Genomic DNA, 22275 nt, shown 5'->3' with positions numbered 1-22275 from the left:
GTTATATAAGCTCTAGTGAAAGAGTCTCTGGAGTCAGGTGAGCCTCTGTGACGCTGACAGGCCTGTTCCAGCCTCCAGGATTAATATTCAGATGTAACCCCACAGACATCAGTGAATCATAAAGGTCTTCCTTAGACTCAATACATGACATGTTGATTTTACAAATGTCTTTTGCACATTTTGAACCGCAACAAGGAAATATTCAGACAAGAAACAGATACAAAAATGAGAAAAACACACCGACGCCCTGGAGAGAGTCAGATCTATGTCGGTATTGATGCGTTTACGGCTCCACAGCGGCCAAAAACCTGCTCGATAAATGAAGTAATAACTCTCGCTCGGAAAAAGCTGGAAAAAGGAGCGGCGTGTTCCCTGAACAGCTCTCCGTGATCTGCTCCGGCGTTAAGACAGACCAAAGTGCCCTAAATCAGTCCGCTGGGCTCACAGGAGAAGCTCTGAAAATCTGCTGCAGAGCTACAGAGCGAAGCGGCAAAACTTGACAAGGTGTTTTAATGAGCACAGCGTCTTTGAAATGAAGCCGGCTCTGCTCTACACTAATGGCTCTTAATTGACAGCAGAAGATCAAAGACGGCAGCCGTGATCAGACGACCACCGGTCAACCATTCCAACAATCCAGAGATCATGTGTGAGAAAAGACCAGAGCCTGATCTACAGCAGATCTGAGTGTGTGTGTGTGTGTGTGTGTGTGTGTGTGTGTGTGTGTGTGGTCAATCACAGGTTCAACACACAGAGAGAGAGAGCGTGAACTAAACCTCTGCACATGTGTGTGATCTTCTCATGCGGTTCAGAGAGAAGCATCGAGTCTGATCTGCACAGATATATTATTCACCTCAGATAAAGAAATGGTGAAATTAATCTTTGTTTCAAAAAATATTTGCCATGCAAATCTATCTAAATATCTAGATACACACCATCACATGCCCAGATAATGAGTTCGGCTAATTAATCTGTCATTAGATGGTTCATGCGTTGATGAACAGCTAATTAATTAAATCACAAAAATGTAAAATCGATGCGATTAATCACATCTAACATAACAGTTTGTGTGTTATATAATATGTGTGTGTACATATATATATTTATGCATATATATATATATACACACACATGCACACACACACATATATTATATAAACACAAACTTATTTTAGATGCAATTAATAGCAATTAATTGATTTGACAGCACAAATAAATATTTAAAATAATAAAAAGATTACATCTAAAGACATTTACTGAAAATTTATGAAATCATAACAATGTAAATGCAATGCAATCAAAATAAAACACTTACTGAAAATTAATTAAATCATAAAAAATAAATTAAACTAAAAACTAAAATGCTTAATAAAATTGTATTAAATCACAAAAATGTAAAATTAAAATAAAAAATATTTAAAACTAAAAGCAATGAAAATTAAACACCTACTGAAAATTAATTAATTCATGAATAAAACATTTTAAAAAATAAAAACAATCAAAATGAAACCCTTACTAAAAAAATCTGAAATATTTCATTAATTTTCATGTGTGTCACCATTACCTGACATCAGTATTTTCAGTATTGAAATATTATTGAAATTTCAGGCGGATTTCGAGAAAAACATTCAAGGTTCGGCTGAATAAAAGTCAGTGAATCCCTGGTTTCACAGATCACTATACTAGATGTTTCCTGATGCAGAGCACTAGTTCATCCTGTTCATTCAATACACACAAATGAAAGAATCGATTCTTCCCATGTGATTCTTCAAAATCTAAATTACAAGATTATCTATTAGCAATTACTGCTAACTCTCTGGAGAGCAGCGCTGGACAACATTAGCATTGATCCATCGACACAAACACATGCTATTAACCAGTGCATTAGTTATCCAGGAGCGAGGCTGTAAAGGAACTGACCCGGTCAATGAATCAGCGGCTGATCAGGGTCACATGTGTTCGCTGTGCTCCAGAACAGGCCTGAACAAACATCATCAGACTGAATGCAGTGATACTAGACTGATTCCAGCCTTCAGTTACACTCGCATGTCTAGTTATCTAGTTGCTGGACTGAATGAGACAGCGAGCAGATGGTGCCGCTCCACACATATATCACACGCTGATGTTCGGCTGCAGTTGAATCCGAGCGGTCGCAGTACTTCGGGTGTCCCAGATCTCCACTAACATCACGATAGAGACGCTCTTCATAATCATTTCAGATCCATCTCCATTTCTACCATTTGACAATTACACCGGCTCTGATGCGGCCCTGGATTTATAAAAATACTTTGCACAAATGCTGTGAGATTGAGGGAATCTGTGTTTTGATAAAAGCTCTTTGTGTTTCATCTCCTCAGGGCTTCAGCTTCATGAATGACTGAAATAGTGGTGTGAAATTTAAAGCCTACACTCCACCCTCATTGTTTCAAAATAGCGCTGAGCGTTGGCTTGTGTCGGCCGGCGCTTGTTTGTGTCTCAACATCTCTGCGTTTACTGACAGACGAGATGTTGTATGAGACCTCGTGTCGTGATCGGCTGCATGAAGAGCATCTCAAAGACTGACGGAGAGAGAGAGAGACACGAGGAAACACTGAACCAGTGCACTTCAGGACTGATAACTGATACGAGAAACACAGAGGAAGCGTTACAATATGAAATCTCCAGAGAGGATCATGTACAGAGCCAGTCAAAAGTTTGGAAACCTTTTTTTAATGTTTCTGAAAGAGTCTCTTCTGATCACCAACGCTGCATTTATTTGATCAAAAATACTGTAAAAAATGTGAAATATTTTTAAAATTTAAAATAGCTGTTTTCTATGTGAATATATAGTAAAGTGTAATTTATTCCTGTGATCAAAGCTGAATTTTCAGCATCATTACTCCAGTCTTCAGTGTCACATGATCCTTCAGAAATCATTCTAATCCTAATTACATACTAAACAGAAATAATACTTTTTTGGATAAAACATTAATGTTTTAATTTTTAATGACATATTATTTATATTAGGGATGCACAATATATCGGCCACCGTATCAGTATCGGCTGAAATATATTCATTTTTAATGTTATTGTTATCGGCCACCATATCGGTATCGGCTGAAATATTTTCATTTTTAATGTTATAATTATCATTTTTAATGTTATTATTATCGGCCACCATATCGGTATCGGCTGAAATATTTTCATTTTTAATGTTATAATTATCGGCCACCATATCGGTATCGGTATCGGCTGAAATATATTCATTTTTAATGTTATTATAATCGACCACCATATCGGTATCGGCTGAAATATTTTCATTTTTAATGTTATACTTATCGGCCACCATATCGGTATCGGTATCGGCTGAAATATGTTCAGTTTTAATGTTATTATAATCGACCACCATATCGGTATCGGTATCGGCTGAAATATATTCATTTTTAATGTTATTATAATCGGCCACCATATCGGTATCGGCTGAAATATGTTCATTTTTAATGTTATTATAATCGACCACCATATCGGTATCGGCTGAAATATTTTCATTTTTAATGTTATAATTATCGGCCACCATATCGGTATCGGCTGAAATATGTTCAGTTTTAATGTTATTATAATCGACCACCATATCAGTATCGGTATCGGCTGAAATATGTTCAGTTTTAATGTTATTATAATCGACCACCATATCGGTATCGGTATCGGCTGAAATATGTTCAGTTTTAATGTTATTATAATCGACCACCATATCAGTATCGGTATCGGCTGAAATATGTTCATTTTTAATGTTATTATAATCGACCACCATATCGGTATCGGTATCAGCTGAAATATATTCATTTTTAATGTTATTATAATCGACCACCATATCGGTATCGGTATCGGCTGAAATATATTCATTTTTAATGTTATTATAATCGACCACCATATCAGTATCGGTATCAGCTGAAATATATTCATTTTTAATGTTATTATAATCGACCACCATATCGGTATCGGTATCGGCTGAAATATATTCATTTTTAATGTTATTATAATCGGCCACCATATCGGTATCGGTATCGGCTGAAATATGTTCAGTTTTAATGTTATTATAATCGACCACCATATCAGTATCGGTATCGGCTGAAATATATTCATTTTTAATGTTATTATAATCGACCACCATATCGGTATCGGCTGAAATATGTTCAATTTTAATGTTATTATAATCGGCCACCATATCGGTATCAGCTGAAATATATTCATTTTTAATGTTATTATAATCGACCACCATATCGGTATCGGTATCGGCTGAAATATATTCATTTTTAATGTTATTATAATCGGCCACCATATCGGTATCGGTATCGGCTGAAATATGTTCAGTTTTAATGTTATTATAATCGACCACCATATCAGTATCGGTATCGGCTGAAATATATTCATTTTTAATGTTATTATAATCGACCACCATATCGGTATCGGGTGAAATATGTTCATTTTTAATGTTATTGTTATCGGATATTCGGCCAATATATTAAAGCCGATAAATAATGGATAATTTCCTTTAGCTGAGACACTCCAGATGCTCACTGTCCGCCATGATTGTTTTGAATTGCTTGAAATATGATTGAAATCACTTCAAAAAGGAAAATACAGTTAAGTTCAAGCACAAGTCTGTCATATTGACTACATAATATTACAATGAGAACATTATAATCGTGTGTTGGGACATGGCTTTTAATGGTGAGACTTTTGTTTTTGTTATCAGGCCCCTCAAAATTATATAAACATTTAGATTTAGATTTATCGGCCAATATATCGGTTATCGGCTTTCAAATATAAAGAATTATCGGTTATCGGTGCATCCCTAATTTAATTTTAAACTTAATTTTTATATTTTTAATATTATAATAACTAACATTTTATTTTAAATCATATTAAAATGCTCCTATTTAAAAATGCTTTATAATTCTAATAATATAATATTTAGTATTTTATTTAGCATTTTAAACATATATTGTATATTTATTTATTTATTTTTAAAAAATATGTTTAACAACAAATAAATAACTCTACTTTTGTATTCTCAGTAAAAGTTAGAATAAAGGACAAGTTCTCGGTGAACCGCACACTCACTCCTCTGGAGGTCTCGGGGCCTTTTTTATCGTGCGCTGCAACAAACAGGCCCAAACAAATCAACACGTACCACCAACGCGGCTATGCTTCCTGCCGCCCCGGCCGCCCGGCGCTTCTGCCAGCGAGAGGCATGATGGATGTTTATTTTTGTCTGGACTGATTCACTTCGCGGCAGCAGCTCGATATCAGGACGCTCCAGAGATGATTTATTCCTGGCCTGTTCTCATTCGATTAGCCGCGGGCAGCCGGGAGGCCGACGGGTCCGAACGAGAGGAGCGCTCCACGTCTTTTCCTGACCTTCCTCCTCTGCCTGCTGAAGAAAGACACAAATCTCCCCCTCCTACCTGAGTCGGTGAGACCTTCCATCAAAGCCCAACCCACTGGAGTCAGGCGGGGCGGCGGAGCGAACCAAAGCGGGGCCGGGGGGAGCAGCGCCTTTCATGCAGACTCCCTGATTTAGGCCCAATTTGTCCAAACCTCGCCAGCGAGGACTCGGTGGAATACACGGCGCTCCAGAAACCAGAGCGTTTCCCTTTGATCTCGGAATCAAGAAGGTAAACAACAACACTAATGAGCTTTCTAGTGTTCTGAAGGAACGCTCAACAAACTTTCACATTAAAAAGTTCTTCAGGGCTTCAAACGAGCCAATTGTTTTTTCAATTATTTAGCACAAACATTTTAATTACTTTTAATCATTTTAATTTCATTTAATTATGCAAGACAAACATCTAGGGCTGTTTGAGGCTGCTGTTGTAATTCTTGATTAGCTTTAAAAAGCTGCATGTTCTCTGTAATATACTGAACTAGATCAAGTGTGCCACTGAAGCAGGGACTGAATATTACATGAAAACTTAAAATGGAAAATATAAGCAATTTTCATCTTGTGAATATATACACTACTAGTCAAAGGTTTGGAATGCTTAAGATTTTTCAAAATGAGTCTCTTCTGCTCACCAAACGCTCCATTTATTTGATCAAAAATACTGTAAAAATAGTGAAATATTATTCCAGTGTAAATCATCTGTTTTCTATGTGAATATATAGTAAATTGTAATTTATTCCTGTGATCAAAGATGAATTTATTTGATTAAAAATACAGTAAAAATCACAAAATATTATTAGAATGTAAATCAGCTGTTTTCTATGTGAATATATAGTAAAGTGTAATTTATTCCTGTGATCAAAAGCTGAATTTATTTGATTAAAAATACAGTAAAAATCACAAAATATTATAAGAATGTAAATCAGCTGTTTTCTATGTAAATCTATAGTCAATTTTAATTTATTCCTGTGATCAAAGCTGAATTTTCAGCATCATTACTCCAGTCTTCAGTGTCACATGATCCTTCAGAAATCATTCTAATATGATGATTTGCTGCTCAAGGACCATTTATGATTATTATCAATTTTGAAAATGCTTCATATTTTTGTGGAAACCATCAGACACTACTGTTCAAAAGTTTGGGTCAATAAGACTTAAAAAAAGTAATACTTTATTCATCAAGGACGCATTAAATTGTTCAAAAGTGACAGTAGAGACATTCATAATGTTACAAAAGATTCTATTTCAAATAAACTTTCTATTCATCAAAGAATCCTGAAAAATAAATGTATCATGATTTCAGGAATCACAGAAATAAGTCACATTTTAAAACAAATTGTAATAATATTTCACAATATTGCTGTTTTTACAGTACTATAAAAGCAGCCTTACTGAGCATAAGAGACGTCTTTCAAAAATTGTAATTATTCCAAACTTTTGTCCAGGACTTTATCTGTTACATAACACAAATACAGGCAGTTCTCCAGGACAGCACCATATGCAAATAGAAAAGAGCCCTGTTTTCTCGAGAAAAGTTGAAATATTCCAAAAATCTCCTGACGTAATATTTAAATGCAGAATGGATGTGAATATTATCGTGGAGGTCTGAAGCTCTGAGCTGAATGTTGTGTTTGGGACGAGTCCAATGCGGCCCATTATAGTTCAGCATAGTTTGGGTCTTACGGGGCCTTTCAAACATGTTCTCCATCAGACTCTAGATAGAGACTAGAGTTACATCAGCGCTGAAAGAGACGAGTGTCCAGACAGAATTAATTGCAGCACAGTCGTTAAACTCTCGCTGTATGACACACACTCTCAGAACTCCAGTCCATTGTGAGGTGTGTTTATTTCACGTCCTGGTTTTGTTCTCCAGCGTCTCTAGACCTGCATGAGTGTCTGACCTCAGGACGTCCTGTGACCTGTTTATCCTCTGATGAGAGGAAATGATGTCGTATGAGTAGCCATCTGTTTTTACCAGGCATATTTAATAGAATTCTGTTCTCAGTCTCAATCTTCAATCAGGAGTTTAAGCTGCCGGCAACATTTTGGCGATTTGTGAGGATTATCATGGGGATTTATGGAAAAGAAGCTGTTTTCTCTGAAATATCATTATGGCTGAAGAGCCGTCGTGTAAATTGAGAATTGGTGAAGTTTAGAGTCGCCCTGTTTTATCCAATCAGACTCAATGCAGCAATGAAGACATCAAGATGTGCTCAACATCTAAAGCAATTCTTCAAAACTTCATTTGATATTAACAAAAAACATAACAGATTCATTTACCACAGATTAGATGGAGTGTTACTTTACTAAGTGATTAGACTTACAATTATGATTCACCTGCTGGACAATAAAACAACAAAAAAAATTCCACAGATGAAGATTAAATGAGAGACCTGAGCGCCCACAACCACTCTAATAACCTCCTAGGAACCACCCAGAACACCTTAACAACCTCCTAGCAACCAGCCAGCACACCTAAGCAACCTTTAGCAATCAACCAGAAAGCTTTTGCGACCTCCTAGAAACCATCCAGAACAGTAGAAATCTACTAACAACCTCCCAGAACAACCTAGCAACCTCCTAGCAACCACCCAGAACAGTAGCAATCTACTAACAACCTCCCAGAACAACCTAGCAACCACTTAGCAACCACCCAGAACAACCTAGCAACCTCCTAGCAACCACCCAGAACAGTAGAAATCCGCTAACAACCAACCCAGAACACCCTTGCAACCACCCAGAACAACTTAGCAACCCTCTAGCAACCACCCAGAACACGGGCAATCTTTTAACAACCACCCAGAACACCCTAGCAACCTCACAGCAACCACCCAGAACAGTAGCAATCCCCTAACAACCAACCCAAAACACCCTTGCAACCACCCAGAACACAGGCAATCTTTTAACAACCACCCAGAACAACTTAGCAACCTCCTAGCAACCACCCAGAACATGGGCAATCTTCTAACAACCAACCCAGAACACCCTAGCAACCTCTTAGCAACCACCCAGAACAAGAGCAATTTCCTAACAACCACCAAGAACACCCTAGTAACCTCATAGCAACCACCCAGAACAGTAGCAATCCCCTAACAACCAACCCAGAACACCCTTGCAACCACCCAGAACAACTTAGCAACCTCCTAGCAACCACCCAGAACACAGGCAATCTTCTAACAACCAACCCAGAACACCCTAGCAACCTCTTAGCAGCCACCCAGAACAAGAGCAATTTCCTAACAACCACAAAGAACACCCTAGTAACCTCATAGCAACCACCCAGAACAGTAGCAATCCCCTAACAACCAACCCAGAACACCCTTGCAACCACCCAGAACAACTTAGCAACCTCCTAGCAACCACCCAGAACATGGGCAATCTTCTAACAACCAACCCAGAACACCCTAGCAACCTCTTAGCAACCACCCAGAACAAGAGCAATTTCCTAACAACCACCAAGAACACCCTAGTAACCTCATAGCAACCACCCAGAACAGTAGCAATCCCCTAACAACCAACCCAGAACACCCTTGCAACCACCCAGAACAACTTAGCAACCTCCTAGCAACCACCCAGAACATGGGCAATCTTCTAACAACCAACCCAGAACACCCTAGCAACCTCTTAGTAGCCACCCAGAACAAGAGCAATTTCCTAACAACCACCAAGAACACCCTAGTAACCTCATAGCAACCACCCAGAACAGTAGCAATCCCCTAACAACCAACCCAGAACACCCTTGCAACCACCCAGAACAACTTAGCAACCTCCTAGCAACCACCCAGAACACAGGCAATCTTCTAACATCCACCCAGAACACCCTAGCAACCTCCTAGCAACCACCCAGAACACAGGCAATCTTCTAACAACCACCCAGAACACCCTAGCAACCTCATAGCAACCACCCAGAACAGTAGCAATCCCCTAACAACCAACCCAGAACACCCTTGCAACCACCCAGAACAACTTAGCAACCTCCTAGCAACCACCCAGAACATGGGCAATCTTCTAACAACCAACCCAGAACACCCTAGCAACCTCTTAGCAACCACCCAGAACAGTAGCAATCCCCTAACAACCAACCCAGAACAACTTAGCAACCTCTTAGCAACCACCCAGAACAAGAGCAATTTCCTAACAACCACCAAGAACACCTTAGCAACCTCCTAGCAACCACCTAAGCACTTTAGCAACCACCCAGAACACCCAGCACTGTTTTACACAAGTAAACGCTGCTCACATCAGAAAAGACAAAAATCCAGAGACTAAAACAAACATTTAAAATATCTTTAAGACTGCAAACAGTGATTCATTGCTAGTAACATGACCACACTCAAAAATACAATTATTAAGCAATACAAGTCATTTATTTTGCTACTTCGTTAGCTGACTAAGGCTTATGCAATAATGCAATATAAACTTGCACATTTAAATAATGTAATAATAATAATAATGACAATGACAGCTTCATGTCTAACTCTTCTCCTCGCCAGGCTTCTTGCGGTCAGGAATGAACTTACAGTGGTTGTAAACAGAATGAATGTGTTTACAAATGAAACTCACTGGTGTGCCTTAAGTTTATCCGAGCAAACCTGTGGACGACCACAGCCGCTCTCAAGCTCTGTTTAGTTTACCGTAGTAATATTTACAGAGCGTGTCTTTCCCTGGTGTCCTCACACGACCCTGCTATACCAGCACCTTCCCTAAACATTCAAAGGTTTCAGAGGATGAGAATAATGAGAATTCCAGTCAAAGCCCGGACAATATCGTTCATCCACCCCGGCAGCTCTGAGCATTCCAGAGAGGATTCATCTCAGCGTGAGACGGCTCTTCAAAAGCTCCCCGAGACCATAAACTCTCCCGCTCCTGGTGTGAGGAGCCTGTGGCGCTGGTTTACAGCCGTGATTACCGTCGAGAAGGTTCCTCCCTTTTGTCTCCTCAACATAGATCACTTTACAAATGAGCTCTCGACTGTTTCTCCTAGACAACAGTGACAATGGCAAACCCAGTCATCTGACCTTCAGAATGAAATCAACAATGTTTCAGTGTTTATTTTAGAACTATTGACTCATTTGGGTCTGTTTTAAATTCTCCTCAGGAAACATTTGAATATTTGAAAAGTTTAAAAACTTTAAAACCGGCCATTTCTCAAGACGACCCAATTGACAGTTGGTGGTTTGGTGTCAAATGGTTGACATTCTGTGATGGATCACTAATGAGTTAACAGTTTGGAGAGGTTATTCCACTGTTTTCAAGACAACATGTGTTGATATTCCTCACACAAAACCCAGAACTTCTGCTATTAATTCAGCAAATGTTTATATGTGAAAGTAGGGGTGTATGATACTTACAAGAAAATGATATCTTGATATTTTTTTGGATTTTCTCGATAATTAGACGATATTTCGCTGAGTGTGTTTATTGTGTTGGCACCTCTGGCAGGTTTAGGACAGTTTTTAAAATATTCTTCACATTCTGTGTGGTAGTCAGTTTGCTGCAGTGAGAGAAATCATCTTTTCCATAAGTTTAAATCGACTTTCACCTTTTATGGGCATTCCTACCTTTATAAAGCCTATTTTTTTACCTAATTAAATGTATGCATCAACTTTTGTGTCAAATTAAATTGGGATAATAAGACACAATAAGGCTGTTACCAATCAAATGAAATCAGTATCAACAAAATTAATCTTTGAGGAAACAGAAGCATTTATACACATTTACACAGATTGTTTAATGCAGCTCAGAGGGACATGAATGTGTTTAACCTGCAGTTACAAACGCATAAATAATGTTTTGATGTTTTAAACATAAAATGTTGAATATTGATATTTGCAATATTTTTATTTTTTTTAAATGAAAAGATTCTTTAAATGTGAAATTAAAACCGGCAGTAGGTGGCAGTAAGTCACTGTTAATGAGTGAGTCATTGAATTTGAACCGATTCATTCAAACGGCTGATTCATACAGGAATGAAGCATTTGACTGTCTTAATGAGTGAGTCATTGAATCATGTGATCATCACAAAAATGATTTGTTCATTCAGTAACAAAACTCAGACGCAAAACAGTCCTGTGGCTTTGTTTGGAACTATTTTTATGGCAAAAACAGGCAATATGGTGTCTAAAATGTAAGTCACTTAATATTAACTTCTTGTTTATTGAATAGTTGTATAAAATCAACACCACATTTGTAATCATGCTGATATTTTGAGAAAAATATCTCTTGATTAAATATATTAACTTTTATAAAAGATATACAGAGGTATTTTTGCCTCTTATCTTGAATATTGAGGGTATTATAAATAGATTTTAACAGACTAAATCATGCAGTAAAAGTTTGCACTCTAAGCGCACAAGCGCACTAGTCTAACCTACTTGACTACATCACGTGCACTCTCTAGTAAAGTGAGGGACATGTCAGATCGCGCATTGTTGTCATGATATCGTCGTAAACGATATACATCGCACACCCCTGTGTGAAAGCAATGGTTTAAATGTCATTCAGAGCTGTTACAGTGGAAGATTAAACCACTGGAACATTAGTCAGAAACTACTGCGCTGGCTTGAGATCTCCGTCTTCAGCCTCATGTGACTGAATTGCAAATTCAATGCTAATCTGGAGTGTCATGAAAGGCTCTCTGTTCCTCTGCTCAAATATGGAGAAGATCGCCCTGGAGAAAGCCGGAACTGATCGATGCTCCGTCCGCAATGAAATGATTGCACAGTAATAAGAAAATTGCAGGGAAATGCAATGCATTTCTTCCGCAAACCTGCGTCGAACAATGGAGGCTTTGTTGGGTTGCCAGGCAGATTCGTGTTGCTGCTGTGGATGGTTCACTTTGTTCTTGGGTGGCTGTATGTGCAAGATTTATTACAGATGATGCACAGATATTATCTGTAAAAACAGCAAGATAAATACAAGCGTCAAACACAAAGCCCCTCATTCTTATCAGAGAACAGACGCAGCAGTGATTCGATGACCTCATGACCTCACAGGAAGACAAACTCCACCCTCTTCTCAAACGTTTCTGTCATGGTTTACTCGTTTTGCTCATGACATTACAAACCTGCATGCTGTTATTCTGTTATTCTGAAGCCTAAACCTCACTAAATGAAATGTAAGAAGCTTGTAGCTTCTAGATTCACAGGAGCTTCCATTAGCTCATCTCGTAATCTTTCCCAGAGTGCCCGTGTGTTTGATGGTTGAACATCCAGACGATAAGAGTTCAGCGCACCACACCCAGTGACAGGGGTGGGAAACTCCACTTCCTGTCCTCCCAGCTGCTCTAGTGCTGATAGGACGTGTGTGTGGATTTACTCCACAAACATCACCCTGTCCTTCCTCTACGCTGCTCTCCACGGCCCGGGAGCTTCCCAGCCAGATTTCACACACCCACACATTCTGAAACACACACCACAACCCCAGAGACAAACCAGAGCCAATAACATACCACTGTACACACACTCGAGCGCAGGGCTCAGGACGGCTCGTACCACAGACAAGACTGTTTAAAATCTCACTTGAGATTAAATGGAGTGCAAACAGAGACTAGTGCTGATACATCTGAGAGCTCCGTGAGCAAAGAAAGAGCAACTTATGAGCAAGAAAATGTTTCTTGCCCCAGGGTTATTACAGTTGCTAAACTAAAACTAAATCAATAATAATAATAATAAAAAATGTTACTTAAAACAAGTAACGGTTTCATTTTTCAATTTCTAGCAACCACTCAGAACAACTTCAGACCCTAGCAACCTCCTAGCAATGACCCAGAACACCCTAGAAACCTCCTAGCAACCAGCCAGAATACCTTAGCAATCTCTTAGCAACCACACAAAACACCTTAGCAACCTCCTAGCAACCACCCAGAAAACTGCCAAGTTGCAACCTTTTAACAATGACCCAAAACACCATAGCAAACACCTTCAGACCCTAGCAATCTCCTAGCAACGACCCAGAACACCCTAGCAACCTCCTAACAACCAGCCAGAACACCTTAGCAACCACACAGAACACCTTAGCAACCATCTATCAACCACCCAGAACACCCTAACAAGTTGCAATCTCCTAGCAACGACCCAGAACACCGGAACAACCACTCAGAACATCTTCAGACCCTAGCAACCTCCTAGTAACTACCCAGAACACCTTAAGAACCTACTATCAACCACCTAGAACACCCTGGCAAATTGCAACCTCTTAGATAAACACCCTAGCAACCACCCAGAACACCTTCAGACCTTAGAAACCTCCTAGCAACCACTCAGAACACTCTGGCAACCACAGAGAACATCTTAGCAACCTCCTAGAAACCACCTAGAACACCCTGGCAAGTTGAAATCACCTAACAATAACTCACAACACCCTAGCAACCACCCAGAACACCTTCAGACCTTAGAAACCTCCTAACAACCAGCCAGAAGACCCTAGCAACCACCCAGAACACCTTCAGACCTTAGAAACCTCCTAACAACCAGCCAGAACACCTTAGCAGCCTCCTAGCAACCACCTAGAACACCCTGGCAAGTTGCAACCTCCTAACAATGACCCACAAACCCCTAGCAACCACCTAGAACACCTTCAGACCCTAGAAACCTCCTAGCAACAACCCAAAACACCCTAGCAACCACCCAGAGCACCTTAGCAACCTCCAATTTCTATTTTTGATTTAGTTTGACTTGATGTACTAAAACAACTAAAATGGAAATGAAAATTAATGAAAAAAACTGTTCTATAGTCAAAACTACGGTCTAACTAAACTATAGTCATTAAAAATGAATAAAAAAAATGACAAAACACAATGAAATAAAATAAAATATAAAAATACCCAAAAACTTAAACTTATTTCATTTCAGCTAGCTGCCAAGGCAACATTTCTCATTTTCATTTAGTGGATGTACTAACATAACTAAAAGAAACAGTGACAAAAAACTTTAACTAAAACCACAAAGACACACACACACACACACACACACACACACACACACACACACATATGTAATTACGAACTATAATTGCGTCTCAATGACACTAAAATAACCCTGTCTCACACTCGATCAGTGAGCAGCAGTGCTCGATGTGTCGCTGGTTGTTAGGTCATTTCTGGTCATTATTTGGGATCAGTCCCTCGGGACGGCTGCACCACCCCTCCCTTCTCCTTTACACATTCTTCCCTGCTTCCTGAAGATACGGCTCCAGGGAGAACGGCAGCGCGGGCAGGAAAAGGAAAAGCCTGGTGCAGCCGGGCGGAAAATACCAGGCTTGACAAACAGGGGCCACAACATTTGTCATCCTCCACCACAAAAACAAAAGTGCACAAAGAAAAAGTGCTGCATAAACACAAAGCTAATGAAATTAAAAGTTAAGGCAGAATAATTAACTGTTTCATAGTCTAACGGTGCTTAATTAATTCCAGGAACTTGTAGAGGGAAACGAAGCGCTCTAACACAAGTAATAAAGACCGTCAGCGTAATGGACAGACCACAGCGCCGTGATTTATGACCGAAGGGACTCGAACTACACTGCAAAGAAAATGAAACGACCGTCCGAAGCCGATGAGAACTGCTTAAGATTGTCTGAGCAGATGAATATGTACGCGGCATGTTTTCTGATTAAATCTCAGCGCGGTCGGAGTCATCGAGACGGGATTAAATTTCCCTAAATCCAGATGATCTTTAAGCGAGAGCATAAATTTGACTGAATAAGATGATCTCGTTGGACCATCTGCACAGAGAACAGAAGGTTATCAGGCATTTATATTCATCTGACGGATGAACAGATCTTGATATTGACGTTAATCACAGTATATCATGGCACTGGACATCAGATCCCACCACAGAAGAACAAAGAGGGGAAGGAATCTGGACTTCCTGTTGACAACAAACCACCAGGTTTAAGCAATCGGTGCCACACTGCAAAATAACCGGCAAAGTAAAACAAACATTTATTTTGCGTTTAAGAGGTTTTCCTCTGGACACTAAAGCACCAGCGTCCGATAATGACATTACTGAAGTGTGGCGTGGCGATGGCTCGCTCGCCGGGATCCACACGACACGAGCGGCTGGAACCGATGAGAAGTGACAGCGGGCCAGAGGAGAGCCGTACGGTCACATGACTCACTCCGGCCCTACAGGCCACAATTCACACACATCCACTGGTGAGAAACACACTGACGGACGGACAGCAGGTACTAGGACAGCAGACAGTTCTCGTTTAATACGCTCTCTTTCCCCCGGTCTCTATATTTCCGCTCTTGTTCTCCTAACATGCAGCAGACGTGTTTCGGGAGGATCGAGTTACACTCCCCCAACATTTGCCCTCCACATTGATTTCTATAAATGGAACATTGATTGTGAGCAAAGTTCAGGAAACGCAGCCAAAACTCCACCCTGAACAAACCCTCTGACCCGAAGAACAGCTCGTCGTGCTCGTGTTTCGCTGCTTATACGCTCAAAAAACTCTATTTTAAAATATCGATACTGACATTATTTATTAAAACGAAGGCATATCAATGTCAATCAGAGATTTCCATCATTGTACAGGAAACACACTCCTGGTCAGTAAAATCCCCCCTAACGTCTTCAGTTCTGCTGGATTGCACACTATCAGTCGAGCGGGAACGAGATTCGGCTGTGTTTTTGAGTAACTCCTGTGATACACGAGAAGCATCAGTCTTTGATCTCTTTCCTCTCTGATCCTTCAGTTTGAAGGGCAAAGGAGACGTCGTGAGATCAGCGAGTCGATCTCTCTGGAATTACTGAAGGGAGGAATATAATCACCGCAAACAAACACTAATTGGAAGCTAATTTTGTTAGCTCTTGCCTGGCTGATTTATGGCCTCCGGGTCGGTATGAATAATTAACAGGCGTGGCGTGGATCGAGGCGCTGGACGCATTACGGCCACTGGATGCATTTGACTACGATAAGATGCAAAATATGAGTGCTGTTTACATGAGCAAAACCAAGTCAAATACACTCTAAAATTATACAAATGATAGAGTGACAGAGTACATTATATCCTCCTGAGACCCCCAAATGTTTTTTTTTTTTTTAAATTTAGTATTTTTTCACGTCATTATATTGTTTAGAGCATAAGAAACAAATGAAAAAATAACATTTTTAAAAAATTATATTTTATTCATATGTTATGCTATGTCCTCTGTAGTGGACACCAGGACTAAGTTGTTTAAAAAATAAAATGACATGAAATGACATGTATAGGCAAAAACAATGGGATTTTTTTTTTTAATCACCAATCAATTTTTAGGCTTCAGGATTGTTTTTAACCAAACTTTGTATAAAGATGATTCTCAACTATGTTATGAAACATATAATGGAATTAATTGATATACCATTTTACTTTATGCAGTATGAAGGTAAAATGGCCATACATGGGTTTTCCCATTCAATACAATGTATCTATACACTGTATCTAATTTGCATATTAATGTGTTCTTGGAGCAACATGCAATGAAAAAAGAAATGTAATAATGGGAGCAATAATTGGCAACATTTTCATAATAATATCTAATAATTAATAGGAATATTGATATATAATTTCTTTCCCTATTCACTTGTTGTGTCTCCTGAAATGCCTGATAAACATGATTTAAGTCCCGGTGTCCTCTACAGTGGACATGTATGAAATCAATGTTCTGTTTCATAACAGAAAATCATATTTTGATTTGAAACCCCATAACATTTTCCTGAGATGTTGATTTATAATAAACAATTGGAAAATTAATCCGATTTAAATAATCACAAAATATTATCATATTGCCATAAGAATGCTAATTTTCATTTTTTTAGTCATATTTAAAGACCAAGAAGTTGTTGTTGTAATGGGGAAACCTCTAAAAATCTGGTATCTCTGCAAAGCCCTGAATGTGCTCTTTACAGGACATCCAGACTTAAAACTGTGACATGTATGATGTCAGAGAAAACCACTAAAATATAATGTCCACTACAGAGGACAGAAGTCTATTCCTGGGTCCCAGGAGGATATGAGAAAATACTATTTCAGTTTTTCTACTTCAAAATTTCATGTTTAATTCAATGTGGTTACTTGCCATTTCTTTGTATAAAATTTACTAGCAATTTCTGAGTAAATGCAACACCAAATTTTTTCAGTGTATGAATATATCCTGGATTTATGGAAGCTTGTTTCTGCCACTAAATAAAAAAATTAAAAAGGTAATTACAACTTTATCTCACAATACTGACTTTTTTCTCAGTATTGCAAGATTTAAACTAGCAATTGTGAGTTATAAAGTCAGAATTGCGAGATATAAAGTTGGAATTGCGAGATATAAAGTCGGAGTTGCGAGATATAAAGTCGGAATTACGAGATATAAAGTCAGAATTGGGAGTTATAAAGTCGGAATTGCGAGATATAAAGTCGGAATTGCGAGATATAAAGTCGGAATTGCGAGATATAAAGTCGGAATTGCGAGATATAAAGTCAGAATTGGGAGTTATAAAGTCGGAATTGCGAGATATAAAGTCGGAATTGCGAGATATAAAGTCGGAATTGCGAGATATAAAGTCGGAATTGCGAGATATAAAGTCGGAATTACGAGATATAAAGTCAGAATTGGGAGTTATAAAGTCGGAATTGCGAGATATAAAGTCGGAATTACGAGATATAAAGTCGGAATTGCGAGATATAAAGTCAGAATTGCGAGATATAAAGTCAGAATTGCGAGATATAAAGTCGGAATTACGAGATATAAAGTCAGAATTGGGAGTTATAAAGTCGGAATTGCGAGATATAAAGTCGGAATTACGAGATATAAAGTCGGAATTGCGAGATATAAAGTCGGAATTGAGAGATATAAAGTCAGAATTGCGAGATATAAAGTCGGAATTGAGAGATATAAAGTCAGAATTGCGAGATATAAAGTCAGAATTGCAAGTTATAAAGTTGGAATTGCGAGATAAAAAGACGCAATTAACTTTTTTTTTATTTAATGGTGGTAACAAGCTTCCACAAAAATAGATATAAAAATTATAGTAAAAAATAAAATAAAAAACTCCAGATCACATGATTTCATAGTAAGTAATCAGGTCTGTATCACACAAATGATTAAAAATACTACAGTTAAAAAATAAATACAAATATTTATGCTTGCCTTAGAAAAAACAACAACTAAACAGCATCTGCTGCTTCTCTCCTCCTCTTCTTCCTCTCATTAAACAAGCAAGAGTTTGGCTCAGCCTTCATTGGCAGAGAAAGACGGATTAGAAGAAGCCGAGGTGAAGAATGTCCGTCTTGACTGGATCTGTAAGAATGAAGGATGCTGGTGTGGACAGAGTCCATCTCAGAGGGCCGGCTGACATTTCACTGGTGTTTGTCTGAAGGAGGTTACAGGAGGCGCAGACCGCCTGAAGTCTCTGAATGTCAGACTGTCCACCAGATCTTCTCCGCTTGTTCTGAAGCAACATGCAAGACGACAGTGTGGGTCACAACATTCTGCTCGAGAGAGCGCTGTAAAATCAAGGGAATACAACGCAGCGAGCGATCATCATCGCGCTGACATGAGCCGCTCGCGACCGCACGAGCCCCATCCTGTTCCAGACGCTACATATTTCATGAGGACAAATTTGCAAAACAGAACTTACAACCCTCGCCTGAATATTTCATGGAGTCTCGCGCTGCGCTCCCGTGTTTATGGATTCTATATGCTGGTTATTAGAGCAGAAATAAGAGCTTCTGCTGCGTAAATGAGAGTCACACACCTGAGCGGCAGAAGAGAGGAAATTTACCATGCATTAAAATTTCATATTGGCAATCAAACTGCATTAAAAGTTTGGGTTCAGTAAGATTATTTTTTGCTTTTTGAAACAAATTAATACTTTTATTCAGCAAGGACAAATTAAGTCGATCAAAAGTGACAGTAAAAACATTTATAATGTTACAATGTAGGGTAAACGCTGTTCTTTTGAATTCAAAGAATCATGAAAAATTAAATGCATCACAGTTTCCACAAAAATATGACTGTTTTCAACATTGATAATAATCATAAGTGTTTCTTGAGCAGCAAATCATATTAGAATGATTTCTGAAGGATCATGTGACACTGAAGACTGGAGTAATGATGCTGAAAATTCAGCTTTGATCACAGGAATAAATTACACTTTACTATATATTCACATAGAAAACAGCTGTTTTACATTCTAATAATATTTCACATTTTTTACTGTATTTTTGATCAAATAAACACAGCTTTGTTGAGCAGAAGAGACTCTTTCAAAAACATTAAAAATTTCGCCAACCCAAACTTTTAAAGGATAATGTAGGATGTTTTTGTGCATCTTCAGTCTAAAAGTTAGTAAAGTTGTTAGAAGAAGCACACGTTCTGACAGATTTTCATCAGCAAGGGTCAAACTATCACTATTATAATTGCTTGTTTGCTTTTTTAACGCCATACCATCCTATTTTCATGGCGAAAATAAACTCTATCAGGTTTAAACTCTATAATGTCTCTAATAAGGTTCCCAGCAATTATTTACATCCCAAAACGTGTCCATGTGATCGTCACATACAGGATCCAGAATGAACACTGGACTCTGTCTGCACACATAAGATCACATGAATGCGTTCAGGGTCGCAGGATGGACAGACGGAGTGAAGGATGATAGAAATGTCAGCCGTTAAATGGCAGCGAGTGCCCAGCGGTGTTCGGTCCCTCCATGCGCCGCTTGTCTGCTCCGATCCGTCATCGTTACAGAGATGCAGCACCTCAGGAGACGGGCTGCCAGCGCCCGAGGTAACCTTTACCCCTCCGTCGCACGCTTTTACGCGGCCTGGAGCGTCTGTCAGAGCCTGCTGTCAGAGCCGCTGCTTATCGCTCACGATCGGCCGGAAGACGCTGCGTCGCAACCTTCACGCTCATCATCACCTCCGCCTGAGGCTCAAAGAACCAGTTCACTGTCATCATCACCTTCCTCCATATTCACATGATCGTATTAAATCGTTCCTTCCAGCAAACTATCAGAAGCTCGCACTGTTCACTAAGGGTAAAACACTGTCCATTCAGCAGGTTTCTAAAGTTTAATGGCTTTGATGGGTCACATCTCACACCCGAATTATACTTTTGTCTTGACGAGAACATGTCCAGGTCACATTTCACCTTCAAATCACAAGAAAAACACAAAGAAAAAATGCTAATACTTTACAAATTAGTGCATGAACTAACAATGAAGGGTACGTTTGTTGTTAGTTGTATTTTTATTAACAGTACTTATACTGTATTTATTGTTAGTTCAGATAATTAATATTAACAGATACAACTTTCTCTCTCTATATATATATATAATTACATTTTCATGATTTGTTATCGCAACATTTTTTGTTTTGTCAAATCAACTTCAATAATTAATGTGGTTCAGATAACTTAATATTTTGAGTTTCTGTTAATTAAATCAATTGCCTTCATTGTATTAACTCAAATTTTTAATTTCAATGAACACAAAATTTTAAGGCAACCAGGTAACTTACATTAAGTTAAACCAACAATTCTTTATATATAAATATAAAAGTATATTTTATATAAAGTACATTATTATTATCATAATAGAATTTTATATAAAATCTAAATATTTTATATTTCGTATATTTATATTTTTTCACATGCGTGTTTTTGCTTTTTTAATTCTTTTTTTTTTTTGCATTTTTAATACATTTTTTAAATTAAATCACCTCATTTCACATTACAATAATGAGAATTTTTAATCACTATAATGAGAATTGGAAGGTAAATTAGCTTAATTGCCATAAAAATAATGTCACAATGCAAAACAATGTTCATTAAGGCTTCATTTGCTTCATGATAAATATAATTTCTTGCATATTTCTTTTGATTTGGGTGTGAAATATGACCTGGACACACTCTTGACAGAACGATAATGAGAATGCATAAATGCAATGAGAATTGCGAAAGTAAATTTGATTAATTTTCACTGAATAATGGAAATTAAACACACAATGCTGCAATGCAATTCATTCAAATCACGGTACATTTAAGGCAATGCAACAAAGATTTACATGATGCATAAATGACACATATTATATATTCTTAGTTTTTAATAATACATCAAACATTTTTTACATTATTGTAACATGTTTTTGGGGTAAAATGCATGATAATAATGTCGCAGCGGTGTCATTTTCCTTATGCAAAATATAATTTCTTACAAACCGGGTCTAAAATGTGACCTGTACATGATCTCGACAGATTTCATGAGATTCATCCCTAAATCTGGATGCAAAAATCCCCTCCTGACCTCACGTCAAGACTCCCGCCACCTGTCAATCATGAAGACGTATCATAAATGCAAAGAAGGAAGAGAAGAATTAGAGTGTGATGTGTAAGAGGATAACCGCACCAGGTCACCGTCTTAATCTCCAAACCAGAAACACTTACAATAAACTTCCATCTGGGCGTCAGTGATGATATTAATGGAGAGTTTCTCATAATTGCTTTCCTGATGTCAGATAATACACACGCGTCTAATCCTGACCTGCTTTCACTGGAGCCCGAGGACCAGGGAAATAGCGTCTCATGAATAGCAGATGATTATTCAAAGAGAGAATTTCCATATCATTTCCACTCTACATGTGTTCTAAACAGAGTTTATTATCATAGAGACTCCGAGAGCCTTTCCTAATGGATCAGAACGCCACGTCTTGATGCTTGAATATGCACTAAAGATGGCCAAATAATGTCATCTGAATTACATCACACTCGCTGCATCAATTCTGGAGCATTCTGAATATGATTCGATTTTTACATGGCTGAAGAAAACAAAAGAGGATAGAATATAACACTATAATAACTATAACACTACTAAGAATA

At 38.3% G+C, this 22275-nt stretch overlaps 1 protein-coding gene across 18 annotated transcripts in view; it reads right to left on the bottom strand.

Moving 5' to 3' along the window:
• The window catches only part of ptprma (protein tyrosine phosphatase receptor type Ma), a 191172-nt gene that overhangs the window by 151445 nt on the left and 17452 nt on the right, over positions 1-22275 (bottom strand). The window contains exon 1 of one of the 18 annotated variants that reach the window (XM_048165387.1): positions 5171-6036. The exons of the other annotated variants lie outside the window; for them this stretch is intronic. The gene's annotated coding sequence lies outside the window, so the exon portion shown is untranslated. Of the gene's footprint in view, positions 1-5170; positions 6037-22275 lie in introns of those variants that run through there. 18 annotated transcript variants of the gene reach the window in all.

This window comes from Megalobrama amblycephala, linkage group LG18 (genome assembly GCF_018812025.1).
Source record: "Megalobrama amblycephala isolate DHTTF-2021 linkage group LG18, ASM1881202v1, whole genome shotgun sequence".
Classification (NCBI taxonomy): domain Eukaryota; kingdom Metazoa; phylum Chordata; class Actinopteri; order Cypriniformes; family Xenocyprididae; genus Megalobrama; species Megalobrama amblycephala.
The sequence above is the reverse complement of the archived record's forward strand: the minus strand, read 5'-3'. Positions and strand labels throughout refer to the sequence as shown.